This window comes from Chionomys nivalis, chromosome 2 (genome assembly GCF_950005125.1).
Source record: "Chionomys nivalis chromosome 2, mChiNiv1.1, whole genome shotgun sequence".
NCBI classification, from domain to species: Eukaryota; Metazoa; Chordata; class Mammalia; order Rodentia; family Cricetidae; genus Chionomys; species Chionomys nivalis.
The window spans coordinates 87476696-87494418 of record NC_080087.1 but is presented as its reverse complement, the minus strand read 5'-3'; positions in this window follow the sequence as shown (position 1 = coordinate 87494418).

Below are 17723 nucleotides of genomic sequence, written 5' to 3'. Positions count from 1 at the left end.
TTTTCTATGTTACTTAAAACCTTATTTTTATTTATTTATTTATTTATTTATTTATTTTGATTTTCGAGACAGGGTTTCTCCGTAGCTTTTGGTTCCTGTCCTGTAACTAGCTCTTGTAGACCAGGTTGGCCTCGAACTCACAGAGATCTGCCTGCCTCTGCCTCCCGAGTGCTGGGATTAAAGGCGTGCGCCACCACCGCCCGGCTAATTTTTTTAATTTAGACAAAAGGGAGGAAAAGTTGTGTGACATTTTGCTGGTGTTCTGACAAATGAAAAAGCAGAGAGAGGATCTCAGCCTTTTTGGACAGAGGAATGAGAGAAGTAGGAGCAACTGGCAGCTGTTCCTGATTCTCTGATCTTCCAGGTTCTTATCCCAATATTTGACCCCCAATTTTTATTGTTAAGATTAATTAGATTTATGCTTCATATATATGCTTACATTTTTATGAAGACAGTCAACTTCCTTGGGTTGGAGTTTTCCCTCTAATATCTTCTGTCTGGCTGGGTTTGTGGATAGATACTGTTTAAACTTGACTTTGTCATGAAATACCTTGTTTTCTCCATCCATAGTAATTTAAAGTTTTGCTGGGCTTTGTAGTCTAGAGTAGCATCTATGGTCTTTTAGAGTCTTTAAGACATCTGTCCAGACCCTTCTGACTTTTAGAGTTTCTACTGAGAAGTCAGGTGTAATTCTAGTAGGTCTGCCTTCAGATGTTACTTGGCCTTTTTCCTTCACAGCTTTTAATATTCTTTCTTTGTTCTCTGTATTTAGTGTTTAAATTATGGATGTGCCATGGAGATTTTCTTTTCCAGTCCAATCTATTTGGTGTTCTATAAGCTTCTTGTATCTTCATAGGCATGTCCTTCTTTATGTTGGAAAATTTTTACACCTATGATTTTGTTGAATATATTTTCTGGGCCTTGAAGCAGGATTTTTTCTCCTTCTTCTATTCTTATCATTCTTATATTTGGTCTTTTCATAGTAGACCAGATTTCCTGGATGTTTGTGTTAGGAATTCTTTAGGTTCAATATTTTCTTTAAATGATTAATCTATTTCCTCTATTGTGTCTTTGTTCTGCATTTTTTATATTCAACCTAACTAGTCATCCTATTTAAAGTAAGTTTTTATAGATCACACTTAGTTATGCCTACTTATTTGTATTTACACAATTTATTTTTAATATAATCATTCAAGAATTTTAGTCTAACATTTTTTCTATTGTACCATTTAGGTCATTTTCTTTTTTTTTTTTTCTTTTGTGTGTGTCTCTTTTTCTTGCTTTTCTGTACCTTAATGGGAAATTTTTTAAACTCTATTTTGACTTATTTATAATGTTTTCAGTATCTCATTGTGATGGTTCATCTTGACAATCAACTGGATATCTAGGAAGTTAGTAAAGCTTACCTTTGGCTGTGTCTGTGAGGGCATGATCAGAGATGAGTAAATTGACTAACAGGAGGTGGTGAAGCTGTAAACAGTGTGGCCTGGTTGAAATACATGGTTCACTACAGTCGTGCCTTTGTGAGTAGATGCTGGCCTTGGCCCACTCCCATTTTTGCACCTTTATTTCTGGTTGCCAAGGATACATGGAAAATATATCCACTTTAAAAAGCCATTTCTATTTTTTCTATTGAAAAGTGCCAACTTATAATTGAATTATTTTTATCATTTATACATATTGTAATATCATTCATGGTCAAGATATTAGTTTCTCATCAGAAAAATCATTGCAAGTAAAAATTAAAATCTACCATCTTAGTTAGAATGGCTATTATCTAAAAGACAAAAGAATTATCACTTCTGGATTCTCACAAACTGCTGTTAGCAATGTAAATTGTGGATGATGACAGTATGGAAATTAAAAATAAAAGAAGAAGAAAGAGTAAAAGTAGCTCTTCAAAGGAATGAAATCATCATAGCCAAATTTTCTCTGCTCTTGTACTGTCCAGGGGTTAGTAACTCCTAGAATGGAAGGTCTTTGCAGATGATTGATTATCCAATACAGAGTGGTAAGCCCTGAAACCATATGCACATAAATAACAAAAAACAGCTTTAAAGGTTGTATTTATACATGTATGCATTAACATACATAAAAATACATGTTTGTTTTGTTGGATTTTTTGTTTGTTTTGTTTGTTTGTTTTTTAAGATGTGGTTTCTCTGTCTAGCCCCAGTGGTCCTGGAACTCATTCTGTAAACCAGGCCAGCCTAGAATCAGAGATCTGCCTACCTCTGTTTCCCAAGTGCTAGAATTAAAGGTGTGTGCCACCACCATCCAGCAAATATATGTATATAACAATAGTAATCAAATAAAAAGAGGCTATCAATCTGTGAGCAGAGACAAAGAAAGGGTTAGAGGGAAGAAGGTGAAGGGGGAAAGTACTGTAGTTCTGTATTAATTAAAATGTATAAAAAATCTACAAGAGCCAGGCGATGGTGGCGCACGCCTTTAATCCCAGCACTCGGGAGGCAGAGGCAGGTGGATCTCTGTGAGTTCGAGACCAGCCTGGTCTACAAGAGCTAGTTCCAGGACAGGAACCAAAAGCTACAGAGAAACCCTGTCTCGAAAATCAAAAAAAAAAAAAAAAAAAAAAAAAAAAAAAAAAAAAAAGAGAGAGAGAGACTTACAAACAGAAAGAAAGAAGAGAAAAAAGAAGAAAAACCCCCACAAACATGCTTACAAGCCAACCTGATCTAGACAATTATTTACTGAGACTCTCTTCCTATAAGACTGTAGATCATGTCAAGTTTAGTTTCACTTCCTATTCAAGATAAGTTTCACTACTGTTACTGTGAGAAAATACCCCACAAAATCAACTTATGGGAGAAATAACTCATTGGAGTTCCCAATTCCAGGCTACAGTCTTCCATAGCAGGGAAGCCACTGTGACAGGAGCTGGGGAGAAATGATCAGGTTATATTCACAATCACATGTTTATGCTCACTTCATTTTCTCCACCCTCACAGAGCTGAGAATCTCCTGAATAAGTAATGGTGCTGCCCATGATGGAGGGTAGACTTTCAGGTCTCAATAAATATAATCAGGAGAATGCCCCATAGACATGCCCAGAAGTCAACATGATGTAAACAATAACTCATTGAGATTGTTGATGATGAAAATCAACCACTCCTCTTTCATTCTTATTTGTTGTGGTTCTGAAACTTCATCTGACATGACCTCATCAGTGGTAAAAGTCAGCAGCATCAGTGATACATCGTACTGACCAAATATACTCTTGTGTATGGTGAAATGGCACTTTATGCCTGTGATCTTCTTCCCCAAACAAATTTAACTGGGACAAAAATCTACTCAGGCAAGTTCAGTTGCTTTGCAAGTATAAGTTAAATCCCAGCCAAGAAGCATTCTACACAATACGTCACTAGTATATCTGAAAGCTGTCAAGGTCGTCAAAATGAAAAAAGTCCAAGAAACCATCACATCCAGGAGGAGTATAAGGCCAATGAAAAATGGATATTGCACAATATCATGCATGGAGCACCAATGTGTGGTAACCACATAAAAACCAAGAATAAGTGAGTGGAATATGCACTCCAGTTTATAATTGTATCGGCATGGATTCCACAACAACAACAAATGTGGTCCTATAGAAACACAAGCTGTTATTAGAAACTGGATATTAGATTATAAGAACTCATAGCCTAGACTATCCCATCAATTTTTCTTTACATCTAAATTGCCCTAAAGAATAAATCCTGTCCTTTGGAAATGATCAATGTGTCTTCTGTTTGTGACCATCCCACGGTTTCCCTTCACACTTAGTGTTGAGGTTTTAATGTGAAATGTCCCCCCAAATTTGTGTTTGAATGCTTGGTATCCAGGTGATAGGGCTGTTCGTGAACCTTTAGGAAGCTGCTGGGGCTTGTCAGAGGAAGTGCATCACTGGAGAAAAACTTTGAAGTTTTTTTTTTTTTTTTTTTTTTTTTTTGGTTTTTCGAGACAGGGTTTCTCTGTGGTTTTGGAGCCTGTCCTGGAACTAGCTCTTGTAGACCAGGCTGGTCTCGAACTCACAGAGATCCGCCTGCCTCTGCCTCCCGAGTGCTGGGATTAAAGGCGTGCGCCACCACCGCCCGGCAAACTTTGAAGTTTTATAGCCCAGTTCCACCTCCTGTGCCCTCTCTGCCTCCTGACTGCAGATCCAATGTGATCAGCTACCTCACATACCTGCTACTACAACTCCTTTACCATGTTGAAAGACATTGTTTCTTTTTTTTTTTTTTTTAAGACATTGTTTCTTAAGCCAAGAGCCGAGATATGTCTTTCCTTCCTTAAGTCACTTTCTTTGGGCTTTTTTGTCATTTAGCGTCAGGTGCTTGGAGACCCCATCTCATGTGGGACAATGGTCTTGCACCCTATAAAGATTTGTCACTTGTATTGGTTTAATAAAACACCAATTGTCCAGAAGTCAGGCAGGAAGTATAGGCAGGGTGACCAGACTAGGAGAATTCTGGGAAGAGGAAAGGCTGGGTCTGCACTTGTCACCCAGATGCAGAGGACATAAGATGAGAATGCCTCACTGATAAAAGGTACCAAGCCACGTGCCTAACAAAGACAACAGTTATGGGTTAATGTACAGTGTAAGAGTTAATTAATGAGAAACCTGAGCTAATAGGTCAACCAGTTTTATAATTAATGTAGGCCTTTGTGTTTTTCTTTAGGACTGAATGGCTGCAGGACTGACCAGGAGGGACAGAAACCTCTGCCTCTTTTCCTGCTCACCACTTTCTTATCTCCTAGTTCTTTCCACTCCACTGACCCCCATTCTCATTCTCCATCCATATACTTTCCAGGTGTCAGTTTCTCTGCACCCCTCCATCCCCCTCTTACCTCTTTAGGTCCCTCTTGTCTTCCTTACTCGTTCAGTAGCTCCTAGAATACAATATATGGTGGCTGTTGCATGGATTGATGCAGAAATGGATTGGAGAACATAGCAGCTATAATCAACAATGATTATAATTGTTCTTGGTGAAAGGAAAGTCACTGATCTTGTTGCTATTGTCCACAAACTGGTTTCTTTGAAGAAACACAGAAGATACAGATGTACTGAATGATACTACATTTTACTCAGGAGATGCTGTGAATGGTATTGTAAAGAAAACTTCCACATGCACTGAGTGCTGCTCGCCTATGTTTCCATGCCCCTTCCTTCCAGATCTTGCTACACCATCAACACAAGCATTTGCTCACTCCAGTCTGCAGCTATGCAACCTCTCCAGTGCAGCAGGTTGCATTGACTGAATGATGCCTCCTGATAAGGTTTCCAATACCACTAGACTCTTGTCATTTTCTAAACACTATTTGGAATGAAAAGAGAGTTGTTGCAGAGAAACTGAACTATGTGGAAAAAATAAAGCTCCCAATGACAGTGATTCCCTGGGTGTGCCAGGAAAATATATCATGAGTAACCAGATTTCATTTTTTTCAGATCTTGAATTTATATAAAACAAAAATTATGGGCCTCGAGAAAGAGCTCAGTGATTAAGAACACATGTTTCTCTGGCAGAGTCCCCGGGTTAGTTCTCAGCACCCATATTATATGGCTAACAACTGCCCTACCTCTAGTTCCAGGGGACCAGAGGCCCTCTTCGGGTACTACAGTCACATGATCCACATGCTCATACTTTGGAGTGTGATCATGCACACACACACACACACACACATACACTAACACACAGACACACACACACACCTAAAATAAATAAATAGGATTTTTAAATTATCAAGCATAGAAAGAGACAAGACCGAGAAGCGGGGAAACATTCAAACAGAAATACTGCATTTTAAGTTTATTAGACACTGATTTTTTTGAGTACCTTTGATTGATAAGTTTGAGGAAATTGCCACAAGCAAGTTCACCCAACAAATACTTTTTCTTTTGTTTTGTGGTTTTGTTTGTTTGAAACAAAGTCTCATGTAGCCTAGGCTAGCCTCAAACTCGCTGAGTGATCTTTAATGCCTGATCTTCCCACCTCGAAAGTGCTGGGATTACAGGCGTGCAACATCATACCCAACTGCTCTGGCGAGTTTCACATCAACTTCGCATGAGCTAGATGGTCCCTGAATGATGGATTCTAAGCTGTAAAGAGAAATAAACCCTTTCTTCCTCAAATTAATTTTGTTTGTGGTGTTTTGTCACAGCCACAGAAACCTGACTAAAACACTGGATAAGAACTGAATGTTTCTTAACGAATAAAATGGAAGTCCTGTGTTTGAAGACATTTAACAGCTAGAATCAGAAACTCAATAGAAGTAGGCTTTTGTTGGTGTGGTAAAGCACCATGAGAAAAAGCAACCTGGGGAGGAAAGGGTTTATTTGGCTTACCCATCTCATGACAGTCCACCACTGAGAGAAGCTAAGGCAGGAACTCAGAGCAGAGACCATGGAGGGGTGATGCTTACTGGAGTGTTCCTAACAGCTTATTCGTTTGTTTCTACCAAGTAGGACTATCTGCTCAGAAGTAGCAGTACCTGCAGTGGGCTTAGCTTCTCACATCAATCAGCAATAAAAAAAAAATACCCTACCAACTTGCCAACAGGCACATCTAAGGGAGGCATTTTTTTTCATTCGAGGTTCCCTCTGTCCCCCTTTGCCTCTTTCTTTCTTTCTGGATGGCTCTGGCCTAAGAGAAGTTGGCACACACACACACACTTAACCAGCAGCAAATTCTTAATAACATCAAATCTGGACCATATGTGTGCACATGCACACACAAGCACACACACACACACACACACACGTACATAACTGTATGCACATACTTATATATGTCCACACAATCATGTGCATAAAGAAAAACTGAAAAGTTTATCAAAACTACAGAATAAAAGTGACTAGAATTTAGCATACAAGTAATAGAAAGAAATGAGGGAGGAGAAGGCCAGGGTCGGAGGGATAAAGAGATGATGTCCAATAACAACACAAGAAAGTAATCAGCTAAGATCACAGCACAGAGTGACCGAAAAATGGATATCAACAACTGATTTTTTTTAACAAAACAAAAAAAAGCCACAGTGACAGTTATCGACACCTCACCCAAGAAGGTTAAAAGTTGAAGCAAATAAAATGAAAATGAAGGTAGGTGAGACACTGAAATGGGCACAGCAGATAGAAAGAGCACATGTTGAGAAAACGTACACCGCTCTAAGAAAGAACAATGGGACTGAGAGACGGCTCCACCATTGAGAGCACTAGCTCATCTAGCTGATCGAGGACAGGGTTTGACTCCCAGAACCCACAAGGCAGCTCACAACCCTCTGCAACTCTAGTTCTAGGGGGACTTGGAGCCTCCTCTGGCTTCTGTGGGCACTTACATGCACCCAAGCTTGCAAATACACATAAAATAGATATCTTATTCTAAAGGGGGAAAAAGAGCAATGACAAAACCTGTAAGATCATCTCCATGGGTGCAGAAGGAGCTCCTGGCAGATTCAAACACCTTTCACAATAAATACACTCAGCACATCAAGAAGAGAAAGAAATTGAACCTTAACACAAATGAGGTTGCATGTGTTTAGATCACCAGTGAAAGTTGCAGGGGTGAGGTTTTTTTTTTTTGAAGTGTTATCTCCACAAATACCACAATATATTAGGTGACACATATGTGAACATGGACATGTAGCTGTGACACACCACACACTTCAAACTAGATTTTCACCAGTTAAAACTTTGTAAAGAATGGATAAGTTCATATTTAATCTTATATTTGATTTTATCTACACTATAAGCCAAGGAAAATGCAAAAAGATAAATCCAAAGATAAATTTAAATGTCATCTCTGTGAGTTCAAGGCCAGCTTAGTCTTCAGAGCAAGTTCCAGGACAGGTTCCAAAGCCACACAAAGAAACCCTGTCTCAAAAGGAAGAAAGAAAGAAAGAAAGAAAGAAAGAAAGAAAGAAAGAAAGAAAGAAAGAAAGAAAGAAAGAAAGAAAGAAAGGAAGGAAGGAAGGAAGGAAGGAAGGAAGGAAGGAAGGAAGGAAGGAAGGAAGGAAGGAAGGAAGGAAGAAAGAAAGAAAGAAAGAAAGAAAGAAAGAAAGAAAGAAAGAAAGAAGAAAGAGAAAAATGTTCTCAACGAGTATGCCATGTTGGTGGTCTCCCCACTGAGCTGTATCCACAGCTCAAAGGTCAGACCATGGCCTCACACTGGGGGAACCCAACCCTTGTCGCCTTCATGGCATGTCCCTCACCACTAACAGGGATCAGACACTAACCAGAGTTCTATAGCTACTGAAATTGTCCTTTAAAGAACAAAAGTAGGGGCCAGGGAAACAGCTCATGAATAAAGAGTTTGCTGCACAAGCATGAGGTCTTGAGTTCAGATCCCCAGCAGCTGAGGTGAAAAGCTGGGCATAGCAACAGGTGCCTGTAAACCAAGACATTGAAGAGGGTGCAGAGACAAGAAGATCCCTGGGCTCGCTGCCCAGCAAGCCTAGGTGAAGTGAAATGGTGAGCCCTGTGTTTAGGGAGAGAGCCTGTCTCAAAACATAAAAAAAAAAACCCGCCAGACATGTCCCTCTGATTATCACACACACGTGCACACACACATACATACATACACACACACACACGCGGGATGATGAAGGTAGCTCCCATGTTAGAAACTGATGAAGCAACAGGAAATGGATTTACTGTGTCACCTTTGAAACTGGAGGAAAATATTATGTAAAATGGACACAAGGTGCTAGACAGAGAGGAGCTCAGAAGGGGACTTGGCGAAAGTGTCAAACCAGTGAAACTCCCGCTCAAATACCTAGAAGTTACTCTCAGGACGTCTCCCGGGCTGTGATACAATGAAAGAGGTCTCAAGCTGAGCGTCATAACCCAGAGACAAACTTCAAATGGTGTTGGGGCCCGTGTAGGTCCAACACATATTCCTTAACTGGACTGATACGGAGTCGCGAGGAATAATCAGACACAGCTTACACGGTCATCATTCAAGGGCAAGATCTCTCTCCAAAGATCTCTCGTTTATTCTCCAAACACCTTATATATCATCACATAAAATGAGCGGGAAAACACATTAGGCTGTCTCCTAGGCAACCAGGTGCGTGGGCTCAAGTCACGTCCACATCTACCTGTATGCTAGCAGTCAGGTAGGCCATGAATCCGCATCTCTATAAGACATCCTCCAAATTACAAAGGAAGGAAGCACCAAAACTCCCAACTCTTAAGTCATCAGCTTCAGCCAACATCTCTTCTCAAGTAATCTACGTTTATAACAAAAGAAACTAGGAGCAGCACATCCTGGCTATTGTTAAACAGAGACAGCTTGTCTGCAGAGATTGTGACCACCTCAGACTGGGCTTATGGCTCTTGTGCCACACAGAAATATGGGCCTACAAAATGGCACACAGAAAATGCTAGTGGTCTGGAAAGGGTTCTCCTCAATTCCTCAGCTGAGTGCTAATAATTCCATTTGTGTAGGATTGTCTCTGACTTCACAGACATCACCTAGATGTCTCTGACTTCACAGAAGCACAGAAGAAAAGCTTCCTGGTATGAAGGTGGAGCTGTCGTAGCCTCGGACCCCCTGAGCTGTTTGACAAAGCTATGGGCAAGGATGTGGGACTAGTTATTATGAGTCTTCTCCACATGCTCCAGCAGTGTGTTCAGGACACACATGAGAGATCTCATGTACTTTAACATTTCAGATGTATTTATTAACAGTTTCATTTCACATATTCACCCATCTTAATTGCCCCCTCACACATTTTAATGATACTGTCTCACTTTGGAAATACAGCATCCAAGATAAACCTCCCAATCTTTTTCTCATTTTTCTTAGTGCTTGAAGAATTTCACATGATATATTTTGATTATGTTCATCTCCTCCTGTGGCCCTTCACAGATCCACCCCCCTTCCCAACCCACTCAGTTTTTGTCTCCTCTTAAAAAAAAATAAGGTACAATTTGTGCTGTCCATATAGTCTCAGGTGTGTGACTTTCAGTGGATGCTGGTGGACCGACAGGGGCCACACCCTAAAGAACACTGACTCTCCCTCTCCCAGCAGCTATCACCGATAGCTCATTAGCTAGGTGTGGGATTCATTCCTTTCCACGCTGAGATGTCTGGCTTGAGCTTCTGTATGGCATATGCATGCTGTAGTGCTCTCTGTGTTCCTATGTGCAACTGCCCTGTTGTGTCCAGAAAACACTGGTTCCTTGCAGTCAGTCTCTTCCTCTCTCTATGACAACACCCTCATCTTCCACAGTAGTCCCTAAGCCCAGAAGTGGGTATGATATAGAGTATTTTATAGTTTCTTTTTCTCTGCTCCTTGACCAGTTGTGGGTCTCTGTGTTGTCATCTGCTGCAAATAGAAGCTTCTCTAATTAGTGATGACTGAAGTACTAACCTATAGGGTTAAAGATAAGTCATTAAGAATCAGTTTAATGTTATGTCCACTTAATATAATAACTATAACTATTTATGGGTGTATATGTGGTGTGTGTGTGTGTGTGTGTGTGTGGAGAGAGAGAGAGAGAGAGAGAGAGAGAGAGAGAGAGAGAGAGAGAGAAAGAAAGAAAGAGATGTTGTGGGATATTTTACTATATAAAGATGTGCTACATTTGTTTATACTGTGAAATATTACTTTAACTACCTAAAGGGGTGTTACATTTTGTTTCTGCTGCATTTGTTTAATGAGGTAAGGATGTGTTACATTTGTTTATTCTTCATTTGTTTAATTATAAAAAGATTGTTACTGTTTCACTTTGCTAGCCTAAGGCACCTGATTGGTCTAAAAAAAACCTGAATGGCCAATCGCTAGGCAGGAGAAGGATATATAGAGTTGGCAGTCAGGGAGAATAAATAGGAGGAGAGAGAAGGGAAGAAGAAGGAGAAGAGAATGAGGAAGAAAGAGAGGGACATGCTTAGGGCAGAAACCAGGCAGCTGCCAGACAACAGACACTGGAGGAAGCAGGGAAGTAGGACATATGAAAAGAAAAGAAGGTTAAAAGACCAGAAGCAAAACATAGATAAAGAGACACAGATTAAAACAAGAGTTAAGACCGAGCATTCATAACTAATAAGAAGTCTCCATGTCACGATTTGGGAGCCAATTGGTGGCCCAAAAGAAAAAGACAAAAGCGAGAGAGAGAGAGAGAGAGAGAAGAGAGAAAATGAAAACCTGGACATGGACATGTAAGGACCACAGCATACATATAGTACTCTTCACCTTTCATGTTGGAGACAGGCTTGCAGGCAGAATTTTTTTGAGACACCAACCTGTTCCCAAATAATCACATTGAGACTTATTATTAACTATAAATGCTCAGCCAACAGCTCAGGCTTGTTATTAGATAACTCTTGCACTTATATTAACATACATTTTTTATTTTTGCTCTGTCATGAGGCTTTGTACCTTTCCTCAGTATGACAAACTCATGTTCTTCTCTCTGTGTCTCCTCCCAATTCTGAGACTCACCCCTACTTTTTCATATTCTCTTTTTGTATGCAAGTCCCTTCTAACTTCTACCTGATCAATCAGCATCTTTATTAACCCACTCACGATGACATACCTTTACATAGAATAAAGGAATATTATGCACTGGTTGATGCTCGCTACAGTGTATTCGAGGTCTTCAAACACATGAGCTTCCTCACATTCTCTGGTAATCCCGCTTCCCTGTAAGAGTGCTTGAATTATAGCTGTATGCCACCATGTCTGGCTTAACATAGGTTCTAGGTATCCAAATTCAGGTCCTTCCCTTTATACAGCAAGTGCTTTACTTCACTAAGTCATCTCCTTATTCCAACATAATTTCTAAAAAATAAGTGAAACATCTGAAGTTGAAAACCACAATGTGGAGGAAAACATGATTGAAACTGCTTAGAATAAAGAAGAATAAAGTCACTGTCTGAAACAAAATGAAAATAAAAAGATTGAAAAACTAATCACTGAAAGGAGAAAATTTCTAAATGCAACAATAGTGAAGTCTCAAAAGGAAGAAGAACAGGGAAATTATCAAGGGCACAGCAGCTAAGATATTTATAATCTGTGAAAAAATGTGAACCTGAACATTATGTAAATTCAATTAACTGAACACAAGCATAAGAAATATGGAAAAAATATATTCTGTACCTGCTTGAAAATGTTAACATGAAACCCATCATTTTTCAATAAATACACACTAATAATAAAAAATAACCAACCAAAGAAAAACACAGTTTACAGTCTAAAAAAGAATCACAAGGAAAAATTTAGCAAAATACAAGATAATAAAGTTTTTTAAAACAATGAAAGAGATATTCTTAAAACCAACCAGAGAATAATAAGACACATTCTGTATAGAAAAACAGACAGAATGATAGCAGATATACAAAATTTCTGCCAAAAATGTAGCTTGTAGAATTATCAGGAGATAGTATGAAATTTTTAATAATGGGGGGGGGATGTTAGTTCTATAACTAGTAAAACTATCTTGAAAATTGAACATGAAATAGAAGTCTTTTAGACATCTAGAAATTGAGAAGAATTCATTATCTGTTATTCTAGGAAGGATAAAGTTCTGTCAAATAGCAAAAGAATGAGAATTGGAGAGGTAAATGTACCTTAAAGATAAAATGCGTGTCTTTCTCATTTTATAAATCTTTTAGAAGATAATTAATCTTTTAAAGAGGATAATTTATCACAGAGTTTGGTGGTTGGATTGAGAAGTGGATCCCATAAGCTCATATATTTGAATGCTTGACCTTCAGTTGGTGGAACTGTTTGGGAAGGATTAGGAGGTGTGGCTTTGTTGGAGGAAGTGTGCCACTGGAGGTAGAATTTTAGATCTCTCAAGCCCACATCAGACTCTCTCTCTCTCTCTCTCTCTCTCTCTCTCTCTCTCTCCCTCTCTCTGCCTGAGAATCAGGAGGTAAGCTCCCAGCTACTGATCCAGGACCCTGTCTATCTGTGTGACACAATGCTACCTGTCATGACAGTCAAGAACTAACCCTCTGAAACTTTAGCAAGGCCCTTATTAAATGCTTTCATTAACAAGTCACCTTTGGTTGTGCTGTATCTTATAGCAACAGAACAACAACTAAGTCACAAGGTTTACAACATGCACAAGTATGAGTAAAATATATCAGACAACAGCAAAAAGGCTAGAAAAAAGGTGAAATGGTTACAACGCTCTTTACCACATGGAATGTAGGATAATGAAGAAGGCAGAGTACAGGTGATGAAAGGAGACAGAGACAGAGACCCACAATCACTTTCTATTCATTCCATATTCTCTTTCTTTCCCCTGTACTCTGCCTGTATTTATAATAATGACATATACTTTATGAGTTAGTTCATTTCCTTGGTTGGTTCATTAGCTATAACTTTTCACTGTTACTTTAACGGCCATTTTAAGGTTGGCAACTTGTCTGTAACTAACCTATCACAGTCTGCCTTCTTCGTTATCCTGCATTTCATGTGGTAAAGAGCGTTGTAACCATTTCACTTTTTTTCTAGCCTTTTTGCTATTACCCACATTGGAGCACCAGACTGAAATCTCAAGGTCCAAATCAGGAGCAGAAGGAGAGAGAGCACGAGCAAGGAACTCAGGACCATGAGGGGTACACCCACACACTGAGATAATGGGGATGTTCTATCGGGAACTCACCAAGGCCAGCTGGCCTGGGTCTGAAAAAGCATGGGATAAAACCGGACTCGCTGAACATAGCGGACAATGAGGACTACTGAGAACTCAAGAACAATGGCAATGGGTTTTTGATCCTACTGCACGTACTGGCTTTGTGGGAGCCTAGGGAGTTTGGATGCTCACCTTACTAGACGGGGATGGAGATAGGTGGTCCTTGGACTTCCCACAGGGCAGGGAACCTTGATTGCTCTTCAGGCTGATGAGGGAGGGAGACTTGATTTGGGGAGGAGGAGGGAAATGGGAGGTGGTGGTGGGAAGAGGCAGAAATCTTTAATAAATAAATAAATAAATATATATATATATATATAAGAAAGTGATTGTGAAGATGGTAAATTTGATCATCACTGTATTAATGATCATATTCATTAAAAATGACCTAAGTATTCCTATTAGAAGGCAAATATTTTTCAAAGTGGTTTTAGAAATATATGACAGTACCAACTCCTAACACCACAATTTACAGTCACAAAAAGGACAAAATTTAAATGATCTTATAAGAAACTAGAAGAAAAGGTAACTATTTTGAACTTGATAAGCAGCATATTGGAATGTGGGGACTACAACTAAAGCAGACTCTAGGATCAAATTTATAATGCCACATGTCAATATAGAATAAATATAGATCAATACTGATCATGGATGTTTTCACCATGAGGAAGTAGAAGAAAGAACACATTATTCTGGGGGGATAGCAGGAGGAAATAAATGCAAAACTCAATGAAGTTAAAAGCTTAAACCAAAGCTGATTCTGTGAACCAAAACAGAATCAAACCTGGATCCTTCAAGATATGAGAAAAATCAATAAATCACTAAGAGATTTCACTTAATATTGAGGGAGGGAGAGAAAGGGAGAATGAGGAAAAGAAGGGAGACAGGGAGAGAGAAACAGATAAAACAGAATAAACTGTCAAAACTGGAAGGCTGGAAGGCAGCATCATAACAGAGCCTACAGCTACTGCAAGATTAATAGTGTAGAGGGGGGATGACTGTTCCGGAGTACACAGGGAACTTATTGTTTTAAATTCCTAAATCCCACCATAATTATAGCGACTGAGAAATCCTTAGCTCATAAGGGGCAAAGTGTATGGTCTATTTTTATCTCTTTAACATGGTGCTAGGTAACTTAGACAACTAAGAGGCTCAGGCACACAATTTCACAGTGGGTTCAATGAGTCTCCATGACCTAAAACAGATAGCTTGGGAAGGAAATTGTCCTCTCCTCTGCTGACTCAGGTGGAAGTTCAGTTCTACTGTTTGGAAACAAATATTCAGGTGCTTTATGAAGAGACATCTGATACAAGTGGGGAAAAAAAAAAACACATCTATAAATCACCAGCTCCTCCAGCTCTTCATTCCTAGGCACATGAGTCAAGGTGGAGTTCAGTGACTCCTTCCCGTTTACATATTTCTAAGAACAAAATTTCATCTGTCATAATACTATAATAACCCAATGATGTAGCCCAGTGTCAGCCACAGAACCTATTGGAATTCTGCCCAATTTCAGGATTTCTGCTTCCCTCTGCTTTTACCTAGAAAATATTGTAAAACAAAGACATTAAAATAGCATTGTGATGGAAAAGGGCTGGAGAGAAGGCTCAGTATTTAGGAGCACATACTGCTCTTGCAGAGAACCCAAGTTCAGTTCCCAACACCCACACTGAGAGGCTCACAACCACTTGTAACTCCAATTTTAATCTGATGCCATTTTCTGGCCTCCATAAGCACCCACATACACACATGCATATATGTACATACACACCCACACAAAGATATTAATAAAAACTGACCTATTAAATATTGTAATAGAGTTACACATCATATATATTATGGTGAGCCTGAAGGAAAGCACAGTGAGCATACCTATTTAAGTCTCATTAGCACAAATGATTCTTCTGCTGGATGCTCTAGCTGGTCACGGTGCCATCATTCCAACCTCTCAGCAGCCAGAGACTGGCCGCCGTGTCATACGCAGAAGGATTCTCCCTGATAACAGCCAACTCTCCAAACCCCACATGTCCCAGGCTGCCCAGAGGACTGGCAGGAAACAGCCTATTACACCCTGTTTAAATAAAGATTTGCAAGGAAAATAAATTCGTGGCAACACTCATTATTGACCATTCTCAAAACTGTCTGGAGAATTCCCCCAGAGGGGGCTCAAGAAAAAATTAAACATGGCTTTCCCGAGTCGCTTCCTGCTGTTTTTCTACTTCATTGGTTCCTCTCCCACAATTGCTTGTGTTCCTACAGTCACATGACATTGGTACCACGGCTGAGTTATTTCAGAAAACTTCGGGGGCATCTGTCACCAATTTGGAGGTGAACAACCATAGGAATGATAATGCTAGCGCCCCATCCTGAATTCTATTCCCCTGGACAGCCAGGCTTGGTGGGTTGTGTTTGAACTCACACACAGAAAGCTGAAGGATGACCAGTTGCAGTCCAGACTGGGTTATTAAGTGCCAGGTCAGCCTGGCTGTATAGCAAGACCCTTTCTCAATAAATAAGTAAGTAAACAAACAAACAAATAAATAAAATTAGAAAATAATCCATGATTGAATCTGTTTTTATTCAAGGAAAGTAAAGATAATTTAACAATCAGAAATATAACATATATAAGTATAACATCATAGAACATCAAATATGACAAATGAAACAATATCATCCATAATTGTGTAAAGATGCCTTGGAAAAATGTGAAAGGCGTTCCTGAATTTTTAAATGCATGAATAGAATACATACTGAATACAATACTGAATACAATACAATACTGAATCTTTTAAGTGATCAAGAAATGGTCAAAGCCCAGTTTAACAGGTCTAGCACTAAGTTGTGTCTCATTCGCCAACAGGGTCAGCCTTGGCAAGGCTACTTGCTTTCAGCATTATTGCCTTGACCTTTGGCTGAAAGTTTATCCAAAACAAGACAAAAGAAAGGTACACAGACCAAAGTTCTGGAAAGGAGGCAATAGAAGGCCGTTACTTAGGAAACCTGTGGTCGTGCACCTTAGGCCACTGCAGCACTGGAGACACAGTCTTGCTGGTGTCACGAATGAGGTCCACTTCCAACACAACCTCCTGTGGGTACGCAAATGAACTTCGCTTCATACCTTTATGGAGAATTATGCCCCGCTCCCTTAAAGAGTCATGTCCATGCAGAGCTCCTGACTTTCACCCCCAGCCATGTTTTACCTTTTCCTTTCCTGACTGAGGAGATAAGGGATCACCCAAGTTCACAGTTCCTGGGACTGGAAGCCAGGCCTCCAATGCTGGCATACCAAGTGTGGGCAGCTCTTTTCTTAGAGCGTGCATTCACTGTAAGGAAAGCAAGTCTTTCCTAGAGCCCTCAGCTGCAGGACCCATCCCTCATTTCCCTGGTGCAAGTAGACACAATGATTTCTTGCATCTCTGTGTTGGTCATTAGAAGTGCCCCAGTGATAAGAATTGAGTGAAGACTGGACACGGCCTCCACCCACCCCCCCCACCTCTCATCTAGGTCTGCTGAGCAGTGTCAGAAGCAGAAAGGGGAACCTAATTTGGGAGAATCCTGCAGGTTCTTCTAACAAAGCTCCTCATTTAACCTCATGTTACACCGTAGCATCATCTCCCAACAACTAATACTTGTAAGATCTCATGAAGGCCACTGTAACCACAGACCTTTAGCAAAGGCATTATGGACATTAATGGCATCCCCAGGAAGTACTTATAGGGACTATGTATAAGAGCCCGAAATACACCCAAGGAGACCAGTAGACAACAGACACAAGCTTCCTCAAAAGTGGCCTAGCTGTTAATGAATAAGGCATGCAATCTTGAACAAGTGACTTCTGCATTCTGATAGTAACAGCTTCATGAGGAACTGGGATTGGTGAAGGATCCAAAGTGGATACTCTGAAAGAGAAAACTCCAGGAGAACTTTCTACACTGGACCTGCTCTTCCCTCAGGAAAGAGTCATGCATGGACAGAGATTGATTCTCAAACTTGCCTTAGCTTTGTAGAGCTTTCTATGTTTGCAGAAACCTACACCCAATCTAGACGTTCCTGGGGAGGGAATGTGGTAATGAGACATGAG